This window comes from Bactrocera dorsalis, chromosome 5, assembly GCF_023373825.1.
Source record: "Bactrocera dorsalis isolate Fly_Bdor chromosome 5, ASM2337382v1, whole genome shotgun sequence".
NCBI classification, from domain to species: Eukaryota; Metazoa; Arthropoda; class Insecta; order Diptera; family Tephritidae; genus Bactrocera; species Bactrocera dorsalis.
This window is the reverse complement of record NC_064307.1, coordinates 12,131,481-12,145,882: the sequence shown is the minus strand read 5'-3', so window position 1 is coordinate 12,145,882 and position 14,402 is coordinate 12,131,481. Positions and strand designations below refer to the sequence as shown.

Sequence of the window (14,402 nt, the reverse complement as noted above, 5' to 3'; positions counted from 1 at the left end):
CAGCTAATTTTGTCTTTTTTCAAATATTTCAGTGTATTTATTCAACATTTGCTATTTTCCCTCGAATATAAGACTCTGCGAACTATCTCGTTTAAGTTAAAAAAAAAAAGTTGCTCAACAACGCACACCTTTCTTTAGTTCACATTGACATGCTTTTTTGTGGCTTGTTTTGCACAAGTTTAACATGACAACTTTTGTAGAGTGTTGCCAACTCGTACAAAAACATGCTTTTTTGTGTGTGTAAGGTGGGTGTAGAGCAAGGTGTAGCAAGTTTGCATATAACAGCTTCTTTCTGCAGAAATAACATTAAAGCTTGTTTTGAGTTCAAAATTTCACATAAAATTCGTACTTCTACTTTAAAGTTGTGTTATTGCAGAGTAATTGAAATAATTTTGTGTCTTTACATTTAATTGTAGCGCACCAATAGTGAAGTAACCTCATTTTTAAAGATAGTCTTACGGAGTTATACGATTTTTTCAATGGGTCAGTGTCTTGTTGATGCACGCTTATGCATATAGGTGTATGTAATTTGCGCAGTACACATATACTATTGTTATCCCACGTGGTTTGTAGCCCATTGTCAAAAGCTTATCTCGAATTTTACTGGTTTCCAACAATTTAAAGCTCACCACAACGAGCGAAATTCGAAAGTGCAAAGTAGATATGTACTCGTATATAAAAAATTCTGTACACACCTGCATTGAGTCACCTTGCGCAAAAAAGGACTCGCTTCTCCGTTTTTCTTCTCCACATTTTAATTCTATTTTTTGATTTTCGGCTCTTTTTGCACTGCTGCAGCGAGCGACATGTTAATGTAAGTGAGATTTAATGTTTTTAATGAATTTATCGCGTGTTGGGAATTTCAGCGTACACGCCGTGGAATAAAAACTAAACATTCTGTAACATGACATTCAACACGCGCATGTATGCGTGTCTGTGTAGGTGTGTGTACACGAATTTACATAGCTGAAAATCTTCCGAATCTTCAGCTTGTATGTGGAATTACTTCGCATGTGCATATAACGCTAGTTGAAAATAAGTTCATTAAGAGTGTAATATAGCGCAATATATATAGTATATGCACATTTATAGAGCAATAAATATGGTTGTACCAAAGCTATAATACCCTTCAGAGGACCGTTTTTGTGGCAATGAAAATTATACTTGTAAGTATAAGTATAAGTAAAAGTATAAGTATAAGTAAAAGTAAAAGTATAAGTATAAGTATAAGTATAAGTATAAGTATAAGTATAAGTATAAGTACTTATACTTATAAGTATAAGTATAAGTATAAGTATAAGTATAAGTATAAGTATAAGTATAAGTATAAGTATAAGTATAAGTATAATAGTTTGACTAGTCTCATCTGAACAATTTTGCTATACGACTGACGTTACATTTTCGATGTTACGAATTTCATTGGAAACTCTACACACCCCATTGAGGGTATTAGAATATGCTAATATTGTATAACTTCACTTTCGCTGCACTCATTTACCTAGCGTCTGTTTTTTTAGGCAATGTTCATTAAAGTTTTTTTTTGTGATTTTATGTAAAACAAACTACAAACTAAATTACCGCTATTTTACACACGCACTGAGATGACCAAAAAAAGTTACGTATACGCCCAGTTGGCCTGGTCATGAGTGATTAGCATGAACAAGCAGCTCTACAAATGTACGGAATGTTATAATTATATACATGTTATATGTATTTAGCGCTTTTTATGTTTAAACATTTTATTATCTCACCTTAATGAAGTATTTAAATGCACGGTCGGTTGGCGACGAAACAAGAAGTGTGCGCCTTGATTAGACACTTGATAGCGCAACGGCAGCTTTAGTGCTTGGTTGCTTTATTATATATTTTTTTTGTCGTTTGAAGTGAGTGGCTTATATGAGATGACTCATGTGGCTAGTGAAAGTTCTGAGCTCTTTATAGGTTTTTAGAATGTGTAAATGCCATGAAACGTGTCTTTTGAGAAAATATTTTTAGTGCTGAGATTAAGTGCAGAGTAAAGTAAATGCTGGAAAATAAGTAAAATATAATTATAACTGAGTTTTGGTTTCAGAAACATACTTTTAAGCAAGAACATAAAGCAAGATGTTTTAATATTACTTATACTATTTTTTTGTAGATTTCAACTATGAGTTGCTCATACGAGATAGTGTACTGTACTGTCAATGGTTATATATTAAAAACCTAATCCCTATGTGAAAACAGGACAAAACAAACCATTAACCAACTGAAACATTTCTGTGGGATTCCTTAAAAATATTTCATCCACTAACAACACAAAGCACGTTCAATATTTTGCACATAATTACCAAAAATATTTGCAATCTTGTTGAGAAAAATATTTTGTGTCCGAAAATTCCTTTAACGTGCTAAAATTCTTTAGCTATTTAATGAATGCGGTATTGTCGTTTTGCAAGTATTTTTCATAAGGCACACTTTAATTAAATGATGTGAACATGCAATCGTGTTTTTCTCCGAAATGTCTTTCTGAATGAATGCCACAAAAATTATATGATATTATTTGTTTATTTATTTATTAAATGCAAAATAATAATATAATATTAAACTATTTTATTTTAAGATTTTTCAAGGGAAATCATGAAAAATGTCTGCAGCGCTACGCAAAAATGTTTGTGGACAATTATTTTTTTGGAAAAGGAGCACTTTTTTTGCAAAAAAGTAATTTCATTTGAAAATTAAACCTCATTTGTTTATTATTTGTTTAAAAAATCTATTATTATGCTATTTGTTTTGAACTTTTTTTCTCAAGTTCGGTAGAAAAATATTAAAAAAAACTGTCTCTATAGTTTTATCTGTTTTTCTTACTGTAATCGACATTTTATAGTAAGCAATATTAGCAGTAAGGAAGGGCTAAGTTCGGGTGTCACCGAACATTTTATACTCTCGCATGATAAAGTGATAATCGAGATTTCATTATCCGTCATTTACATATTTTTTTATTTTGCTGTAAAATTAATTAGATTAGTAGTTCCTCTGATATGGTTTTTGGGGTCGCCCACTCCACGCCCATTTTCAATTAAAAAAAAAAGGCTGGGTGTAGCTTCCTCCTGCCATTTCTTCTGTAAAATTTAGTGTTTCTGACGTTTTTTGTTAGTCGGTTAACGCACTTTTAGTGATTTTCATCATAATCTTTGTATGGGAGGTGGGCGTGGTTATTATCCGATTTCTTTCATTTTTGAACTGTATATGGAAATGCCTGAAGGAAACGACTCTATAGAGTTTGGTTGACATAGCTATAGTAGTTTCCGAGATATGTACAAAAAACTTAGTAGGGGCGGGGCCACGCCCACTTTTCCAAAAAAAAAACTTCCAAATATGCCCCTCCCTAATGCGATCCTTTGTGTCAAATTTCACTTTAATATCTTTATTTATGGCTTAGTTATGACACTTTATAGGTTTTCGGTTTTCATAAGACACACTTTAATTAAATGTGGGCGTGGCAGTGGGCCGATTTTGCCCATCTTCGAACTTAGCCTTCTTATGGAGCCAAGAAATACGTGTCCCAAGTTTCATCATGATTTTTACTCAAGTTACAGTTTGCACGGACGGACGGACGGACGGATAGACAGACATCCGGATTTCAACTCTTCTCGTCACCCTGATCCCTTTGGTATATATCACCCTATATCTGACTCTTTTAGTTTTAGGACTTACCAACAACCGTTATGTGAACAAAACTATAATACTATCGTTAGCAACTTTGTTGCGAGAGTATAAAAAAGTATGATTTAAAATACCAGCCAAAGCGAATAGCGACAATAATATTTCAGGTAGCAGACAGCAAAAAAAGGGTTCTGAAATTATTTCCGAACCTATTTATTGGAGTTAAATGATCTCATCTTACTTGCTTGCATAAGAGTTATTCCTTTTTAATGGGCCAATTTTAGTTTAAATTTTTAAAAACTTTATTTTTACAAATGACATACTTAAATATAAATCGGTTTCGGAAATAGTTTTTTTACAACCTTCTAAAATGTAGCCACTCAGTTCAATCAAGATCACATTATACGAATATTATTAAATTCTCTGTATTTTCTGCATGTTCCGTAAATAGTTCTCCCTATAGTGTTCCATCAGTTTTTTGTTTTGATCAAACATTGCCATAAAAATTCTGTTTAAGTTTCTTTTGAAAGTCATGATTTTCAGCTTCGTTTCGACCGTTTCCAATCTAGCTCCGTGGTATAGCTTCCAAAGTTTGACTAATGCGAACTTGTAAAGTTCAGTCGAGCTCGCGTCAACAAATGCTACGATTTTGATTGGAGAGGAGAGTGCCGGAACCCATTTCTATTCGTTTGTCTGCGTAGCTTGCAATCTATAGGTCTGGAGACTTTTCGTCCAGGATCTTCCTCATCCAACGCACCAATGCTAGTGCGATTCTGAGCCAAATATGCAAACGATTATGTGGGCATCACGATTATTGTTTTTGGCCTTTTGGCTGACGGCTTAGTGTCTTTTGGCTGCCGCTACTGACGGTTCAAACTTAAAATTTGGTAAAACTACTTTCACGCAATCAATGAACTCTGACATCTCCTTTCTAAACTCCTCAATTATTGGCGGTTGAAACTATACACTTTTCAAGACGCTTCTGTGCATACATTGCCCTCGATGGGTGATTGAACTTGTTACTAACACTGCCGTATGTTCGAAACAACTAGTTCTATCCGGTTTTCTTACTAGAAGACTTCTGATTCCATTGATTCCTGTATATTGTTTTTTGTTTATTTTCTTCATTTATTTTGAGCCAGGAGTTTAGTGGAACGTATCTCAGCTTCCAGCTCCAGCTACGGAAGGAAGGTTACCTTATTAAGGCTGATAGTCGACTATGGGTTGCCTGATCCATCCCTTATGCACCTCCAACTATAGCAAGACTCCCCGTCTGCATTCCGTGCCATTGAGAAGCAGCGAGCACTCAGATAAAAAGTCAGATTTTGGCTAGATACATACGTCCCAACTGCAACAAGGCCATTCCAGCCTTCTTCGTGATACTGTTGTTTCTATTAACGCCTGGCGTCCGCACCGAGGGTTCAGCGGAAGATTTTTGCAAAGTAAGGATTGTAAGTAGTAGCAGTATATAACATCTATCCTCATCCTAAAGAAGTCTGAAAGTTTTTGTTATTGAAATGATTGTCAAAATCAGTATTTTAGTTTAGATTTTTGTCCAAAAAATTTTAATTTTTCATAAGCTCTGAGTAGAAATGAGTTCTCGCTAATACTTCTCAGATGCATGCCCTTATTTATCAGCAAATTTCACTTTGTACCACTTGAAACTACAACAACACAGCTGCTTTGAATGACTAGCAGTGGCAAAAGTATTTATGGAAACAAGCGCCACTGAAGCTTCAATTCCCACGCTCTTAGCTTAAAAAGCAAATGTATTTTTCTTACTTAAGCGCTTAACTCTGTAAGAATATATGTATATAGTTTAGTGTTATTTCTACCTGCGCACATACTTTTTTTTAAATTTATTTAGTTATATGTATGCATTCACAGCCAACGACAAATTTCAATTACTTTTGCATTAAACGTCAAATCAACGGCGTGCCAGACCCATTTTATGCCACTTCACTGAAACAAAATCGAACTTACATATATACATATATATTTATATATACTTGCATACACACATACAAGCACGTTTGTATGTGTACGTGTGTGTGTGCATGACGTTAAAGAAAAATAGTACATTTGGAAAATCAATTGAAATTCAAATGCCAGCACTTAGTCATTCAAGCGGCATCACCAGTTTGCCACCAAACCCAGGAGAGCTTCAATGCTTGCAACCATACCCCTTTCCGCACTTGTCTCTAACTTTCCCTATGCACACTTTATGCGCGCACATCGCTTGCGCTGCCTACAGCGGCTTCCGACACTACATCCCCTTAGCGCGCGGTCCGCGGGGACGCGACTGCCGCGGGGTCACGGGTGTTGCGCGTGTTCTGTGCAAAGCTGCAACAAATCCATTGCACAAATCGAATGAATTCAATGAATTGAATGGCGGTGGTGAAAGAAAAATAGGAGAATTCAAATGCACACAGAAACACAAACACATAGAAACCAACAGAAATGCAGCCACACACATAGAAACTAACACACACATACAAATGAACCGCATATTCCACTTTGCATAGAGGCATACCTAGCACAGTAAGCATAGCATATATTATATGGTATATGTAAATTCACATACATACATACATGTATGTACCGTTATATACTCATACATGTGGCTGCAGAACTATTCACTCAAGCTGAGCGCAATCGCTGAAATGCCAAGCAAGACGAAATCAGACAAAACGGTTTGACTTACTCAATAACTGTCGGCATGACTGAATGCTGCAGTTGTATGTGTATGTATGTATGGACATGACTGACGTTTCACCGTTGAGCTTCTTCAATTAGAAACGTGTCGAAGGTTTTAATGCGCGGCAAGCGGCACCTCGCGCGCTTCACACGACGAAAGGCGGCGCAAGCGCAAGCGCGTTGCCAATTGTAAAATGTGTTTAAATGACTTGCACGTCGCAACAACAACAATAACAACAACAGCAGTAAAAGCAACTGTTATGCAGTAGCAACAACTATTCAGTAGCAACAACAACAGCAGTAGTAACAGCAACAGCTTAAGCAGCAATCAACCAGAAAAGCTGCATAGTTAGAAGCGTTGATGCCGCATTAATTTGTATGCTTTTTTTTGTTACTTTTGTTGTTTTGCTATTTTAAGCTTTTGCCTTTTGCTTTTTGCCATCCACTCTTGTGCTTTGTGCGTTTGTGCAACGCTTTTCGCATTTACCGTTCATAAGTACATATTAGCATTGCTGAATTATAATGAATGAAATGTTGTTTTTGTAGCGCCCGTCGTGTTTGTGCGCTGCAACGTTAAGGCTCTGCGGCGCGGGGTGCAGCGCGTTGCCATTGTTGTTGGAAGCTGAATGGGGTCGTATGGAAATTTTTTGGTTCATGGAAAAATGCTAAAAGTCGACGCATATTTGGGTTAAGCTCTGCATGCATTTCAACTCAAGTGTAATTTATGTTTATTCCCTTTGATTTGGCAGCAAAGTTATGCATATAGTTCGGAAATTGATGTGGAGCGCTTATGCGCTTAGTTTTAGTTTATTTTTTTTTTGGTTTTAGTTTGATGCGTGTTAGATTTGCAATGGATAAATTCCGATTGCGGCGGACAGTCATATATGCAGACAAAAATTTAATTTTTGTTGTAGTGGCTGTGCGCTAAAATGCCATGCTCGGTTGGAGCTTAACCACTCCAATTAATTTCAATAGTTTTTGGTTAATTTTGAAAAGCGTTGAATGGGAAAATTCCAAATCTGAAAATTGGAAAGATTGAAATTGGAAATTGGATAAAAACTCAGCTTGAAACAATGTGAAAATTTCAAAAATTCATTTCGAAATGTTAATAAATATATTTTCGAATTGTGGCGAAAGCCTTTTACTGCTCTTCTAATGAAGTCTTGCTGCTGTAGAAATAAAAAGGTGATATTTCAAAAGTTTCATTAAATTTGATTTTAATTTTTTGATTTTTCGGAATTCAACTTATTTTCAATGTAACATCCGTTTTACTTTTTCGTTGCGTTCTAATCAGTTAATACACTTGAATTTCAGAATATATATCTTAGCTCTGGTTTGGACAAGCATTTTTAGAGTGTTTGGGATTCAAATATTACAGGATCCGGCACTCGAAGTGTAGCCAATTAAAAAAGCCATAAATTCGGTTTGGAAAATTATTTTTATTCATTTTAAAGTACAAATGTGTGAAAATAATTATAAATTCAGGACCAATACACTTTTGCTCGATATGACAACCTTTAGACTTAACTGTGGCCTTGAGACGGTCAACAAACGAATCGCAAGCTGCCCGAATGTGACTTGCCGGTATTTTGGCCCACTCACTGACAATGGCTTTCTTCAGCATCTCGAGACTGGTGTATTTTTTACTTCGGACCTTGCTCTCCAAAATGGCCCAGAGAGAATAATTCATTGGATTGGCATCTGGTGAATTCGAGAGCCATTGTGTGGTCGTAATGAAGTTTGTAACGTTGTTTTTCAGCCATTCTTGGTTCACTCGCACTTTGTGAGACGGTGCTGAGTCTTGTTGAAATGTCCATGGTTTGTGACCGAAATGTTTGTTTTCCCACGGCCTCAAAGCAGCCTCCAGAACACTTTTCCGATAAAATGTCGCATTTATTTTGACGCCAGGCTCGATGAAAACAATTGGAAAGCGCCCATCTGCGGTGACAGCGGCCCAAACCATTATTTGTGGCGGGTGTTGCCTCCTGGTGGCCAACCGATGACTTAGATTCTCGTATGAATGCGCGGTCAAGTAAACTCTATCATTTTGAGAGTTTACGAATTGCTCGAGTGGAAACATTTTTTTGTCAGAAAACACAATGCAACTGCTTCGCGCTCTTAAGTTTTACTTGTTGCTGCTTCGGTGTGAGATCGGGGGCCTTTTAGAACTTAGAAGGCTTGACTTTGAGCTCATTTTTCAATATGCGTCGAATGCTGCGGTCGAATATTTTCAGTTCTTTAGCCATTTGATTGGCACTCCGACGAGGATTTCGCTCAAGTCGCTTCCTCACTTTCCGCACCATCTCACGTGAGGTTGCAGTCTTTTGATAACCACTTCCATGGCGTTTTGCGATGTTACCAGTATGATTGTAACGAGTGAAGGTGCGATAAACAAACACCTTAATGTGAAAGTGTTTGAGCTCACGAACAATTGTTGGCTGTGATTTTCCAGCTAAATATAAAGCAATCACACTATTACGTTTGAATTCCATCGCTGATCACTTTTTTTTTGGGTTCAATTTTGGCAAAACGCTTTTGTACTCCGAACTATCAATCACCAAATTGATAAACAGCTGATTCCAGTGCGAACGGTGTGAAGTTGGTTACACTTCGAGTGTCGGACGCTGTAATATAGGTTTTCAAGCCGTTAATAGCAATTATATTTGTTTCTGGTAATATTATAAGAAACAACATAATTAACTTATACGAAGGTTCTCTTAGAGAACAAAAACAAATTTTAACCAACGAAAATAACTAAGTTTTTTTTTTCCAAAAATTCTTGGGTTTCCAGTATTTTTTAAACAACTTTTTTCTTATATAAAAAGAGACTCCTAGTTTTTTTACGTGCAGGATTAAAAGGTGGTCCTTCGGTGCCTAGTCAGAACTTTACGGTGGATGACTCATCAAATTCAGCTTTCAAGTGCTCAAAAATGAAGCTTTTTAGATCATTTTCAGACACCCACACCCTTGACTACTGCTTACTTTTGGGCTTATAAGTATAAATTCATCATTCAGCACCTATCACGTTGTCATAAATGTATTTCGATGACTTGTTGTCGTATTTGTTAACATTTTGACCAAAATACAGGATTTTCTTGAACGATGGACAAATTTTGTGTGATCTAACGTGAAAACAATTTTTACAGTCAAATGCCCATGCAATACTGAATATCTGCTGGTGCTGCCAATACCTATAGTTGCCTTTATCTCACGATATCAGTTTACGTATAACATCAGTGGTTTTCGGAACAACAACTGATTTTGGTTCACCTTCACGAAATTCTTCTTGAAGTAATCTACAATCTCGACTGAATTCACCTTACTCTCATCACAAAAAATGCAATTAAGTTCACTCTTGAAATGTTAACCCACGTCGAAAGTTGTAAAACATAATAGCGCGAAAATATTCGCTTTAATTCCATTTTTTGTCCGAGATGAATATATTAAATTACTGTAAACAGTATTAATAAGGATCGTATGTCAAAATGTTCTGAGTATATATAACATAAAAAATGTTAAACTTTACGATAAAACTGTTAACGATACATAAAAATGTAGTTAACTTCATTTAAGGAATCCGTGTTCCCAACCTTTTGAAAATGTGAGCAAGGCCCGCCTACTGATAGTGTGAAAATGAATGAAATCGGAACATAACTCACTCACTCCCCATATAACGCTACTGTTAAAATCTAGTAAAGGTACGATAAATCAAGAACTAAACATACCACCAAATAGACTTCAAATCTTACACTTGATTTGATTTTTCTCCAGTTGCGATCAGTTTTTTGGGATTCTGCTTCAATTTGTCGCCTCAACTTCTCGCCTCTAGGTATTGGCTGGTCGCCTGCGTCTACGGCCTCCTTGAAAATTTCAGTTTAATGCTGTTCTCATGATGTGTATATAATTGTATATAATTTTCCATGTACACAATATTCGACTTAAATTTCACATGAAATGAACGGTTATGTAATTGAATTATTTGTATACTGAAAATTGGGCACTTAGTTAAGTCAAATAAGTGTCAATGTGCTAAATATCATACAATTATTTCGTTAGTCCATTTACCAAAAGTGTTTACACAAGAAAATATTAATTCAACTAGATTACGCGCCCTCGACATTACCAGTGGGATCGCATTCAGCAATAACCTAGTCACATGTCACTGTCGAAGAATACGCTTTTATAATTTGTCATACCAATCACGAATCAAGTACGACAGCACTCATAATGCTTGTCATTCCCGCATGTTGATTAAACACGAACAACAACAAACAATCACTTTATTTAACGTAAGCCACTCAAAAGCGTCACTCCTCACAGGTCTTACGTAAGTCCATGTGTAAGAGCCAGTGCAGCAATATCACTGCAAAACCATTAGAAGGACTTAAGTACACAAGACCACACACTAGGGGTACATAAAACTATGTATGTATATATATTTTCATATATGTGGCCAAGCTTATGAAATTGCATGTACATATGTAGTTTGAGTCCCAGAGCAGAAAGTGTCACTTCTGAAAAGACTTACGATAATGGCCATGGTAAATGAATTAAATGCATTATTATCTTAACAGCTCGGTAGTAAAAATTTGAGTGGTCATAACAAAGAGAGCGGTTTCAAAGTAGTGCAAAGTGGACTATTGAATAATATGAATTTGAATTATGATGAAGAAATTATAGAGGATAATGATGAGCATTCGAAGTATTCAAGCAGAAAGGGAGTAAAAGGAAGATTAAAAATATTAATTATATTAAAGAGATCAAATTTTTTTTCTCGTTAATATTTCCATTGCGCTTTACAAATTTGACATTTCGTTTGTTGGAACTTTCGGTTGTGCCTTGCGTTTGTAGCTTTGAGTAGTTTTTATAACTAGAATACATAAATCAAGAATATATCCTTTACTATTGCACTTTCAGATCTTTCTCCAGCTTTTATCAAATTTGCAATTTATATGTGAACATCAAATATCTATCCGTAAGGATGCATTTTCTTACAAGCAACTGCTGGGTTTGCTACTGGGTCGTTATATATGGACTTACTAGTTCACCCACATATGTATACTTACATATACATATATCCATATAGTAATAGTGTAGTACATATGTAAGTAAAAGCAATGGAGTTCAGAAAGGATGTTGTGTATGTTTAGTTATATATACATGAGTGTGTGTTTGCTTGTGTGCATAGTGGCCGCTTGTTTCAGTGAACATTAAGTGCTGCCAGCATCAAGCAACTGACCGCATTATCCAGCTGACAATAATTTAAAATGACAATTGCGCTGGCTGGTTCAGTGAAGAATTGTGGCAGTCATATTGCCGCTATCAAAATACTCATACCAATGTAAAAATTCATATTTACACAGAGCAGTAAAAATTTTGGGAAGTTTCAAGAATGGGAGAATATGAGTGATGCCAATGGATTAAAAATATTTTAATACCAGTGTCTAAATCATAACTCTTTCCGCTATATTATCGTTAAAATTGTACGGAAATTCTCAAGAGACTTTTGTGGAAACAAAATAACGACCCAGAAGTTAATATTAAATTAAGTTAAGAATTTTATACAAAATTTAAGAAAAATACTTATATTTTAAAAAATTCAAGAAGGTGGCAGCATCATGTAATTTTAAATTTTCAAAAAAGTCTTAATAAATAACTTCCTATTCCCTTTCATACAAAATTTAACAAAAAAAACTATTACTTAAAAAATTTCAATATAATGGCCACACCATGAAATTTTATTTTACCTTAAAAGCTAATAAGATAATTACCTACTAACTCTTTACGAAAAATTAAAAAAAAAAAAATATTTAAAAAATGTTAAATAAGGTGGCAATGTCACAAAATTTTATATTATCTTAAAAGCATAGATGAACAATTAATTACCTCCCACTTTTCCCACAAAATTTAACAAAAACAGTACTACTATAAAAATTTCAGTTTGGTGGCAACACCATGCAATTTTATATTGTATTAAAAACGTTATAAAATAATTACTTCTCGCATTTTACTAAAATTAAAAAAAAAAATATTTAAAACATTCAATAAGGTGGCAACACCATTATATTTTATATTCTTATATTCGCAGAAAATCACACAAAACAATTTCCTTCGACGTTTTAATGCTTTACCTAAATTTCTATCACTTAAAAACCAATATTTAATAAGATATGGCAACACTATTCATTGATTTCAAATTTCCCACAGCTTAAAAGAAGCTTATATATGTACATAGAAGCTTATACATAAATTTAAATTCGTAAGAATAGCATCGCTTACGCCTTGTAAGACACCAGTGCAAAGCCGTGCACCCACCGGCCTGCATGCATGGCACACATACACATACATGCACATCTGTTTGCAATGTCACATAAACCCTGAAATCCAGCTGCTGTTCAAATGCATTTATCTTCGTTCAAAAGTAATTTACACACGCACATTATTCATAAGCATACATGCGCACGCACACACACATACGACCGAGCATTTCTTAAATTACACACATGCAATATTTATGTGTTTGGTGCTATGTTTACATATGCATTCGTGCTGGACACTTGGTTTGACCTCCTTGCACACAGTCACCTACACACACACATACACATGTGTACCATTGTATGCTCTTTCTTATGCTTCTACTTGTTCGATTTGCTTTCTTGTTTTCTGCTCCTCTACGCTTTTTGTCCTCTTCGCCTTTTCTTCGCCATGCTTTTCGTTTAATTCATTATTTTGCTCATCAGCCAAGTAGCTCGATGTTCATTTATCGTTGTTCACTGTGTAATTGACATTTATTAATTGGAAAACAATAATTCCCTGCGGGCCAACCTACTTTCCGTCACCGAATCGCACGCTCACTGCATACATACAGACATTGGTACAGACAAGCGCGCTGCAGGGGCCACTGAAGTACGAAGTGGGTTGGCTCGTTCGTTTCCACCTCGCTTGATATCAATTGCAACGGTGTCCAGTTCATTCCAATTGCGACCCAGTGGCTCAGTGACCATGCCCAGCCATACAAACAAGTGAAAAGCATAAATGCATATGTATTTGTGTTGTTTCTATGTTTCATACAATTTTGTAATTGATAGTTATACCCATATGCTTAAATATGGTATAAAATATATTTGTCTATATGTAGGTGGTATGTGTGTGTCCGAAAACAAATATTCTCAATTTGTTATTGTCGCCTGCATTACACCGAAATCATTTTTCTTTGTGCTCCATGCAACCTGTGTTTGATAAAAATTACACCACATTTATATATATAATATATACATAGGTTACATCCATTAATTATTTACTCACATGCAAGATCTGTGCCTGAGAGACAGCACTGTGAAATTAATTATTTACGTATGAGTGCATCCCTTTGTACAGTAGCCTGTATTTAATCGACCGTTACACCTTAATGTACTCAATTAAAGGCTAAGACAGATATATAATCTTCATAAACAGGCTCATCACTTATCATTTTTCATCTAAGAAGGAATAGCAAGTAGAAATCCATATAAACAGCAAGAAAGAGCGCCAAGATATAGCTTAACATGGGCTACCTTAATGACGTCACTTTAGCGCCGATTTACAAGATACCGAGCAGAGGATAAAACTATGATTCTCGTAGACTTAGCATAAATATTATAACTTATGAACTGGATTAGATTAAGTTTTATAGTTTGCGCTGCAATCCGTGACCTATTGTGCTCTCTCCTGTTCATACAATACTTTGTTTAACTCAGTCAAATCAAAAAGGGTTAGTTAAGCTCCTGGGTTAATGGTTGCAATGCGTTCTTTCACCGCATACAATTGCCTGTAAGCCTGACTTCCTCTTCTTGCAATTGCGGAGTATGTGATCTGGTGTCTCTGCTCCTTGGTCACAAAAGCGACCGTAATCTGTGGAGCAGTAACATAGTTTCTGCAGATAACACTGCCGTACCGTATAAAATTCCACAAGCTGCTTTAAATTACTTCTGGGAAGGACGAGTAGGTTTTTGAACCGTTTTGTATCGTACTCTTCCAGCAATAATCTCGCCTGTCGAAGCCCAGGTTCTTGTTGCCAGTGTCGA

General features: G+C 35.6%; 1 protein-coding gene across 2 annotated transcripts in view; it reads left to right on the top strand.

The window, feature by feature from the left end:
• The window catches only part of LOC105224484 (myosin-G heavy chain), a 315,288-nt gene that overhangs the window by 145,733 nt on the left and 155,153 nt on the right, over positions 1 to 14,402 (top strand). The window lies entirely within an intron of this gene.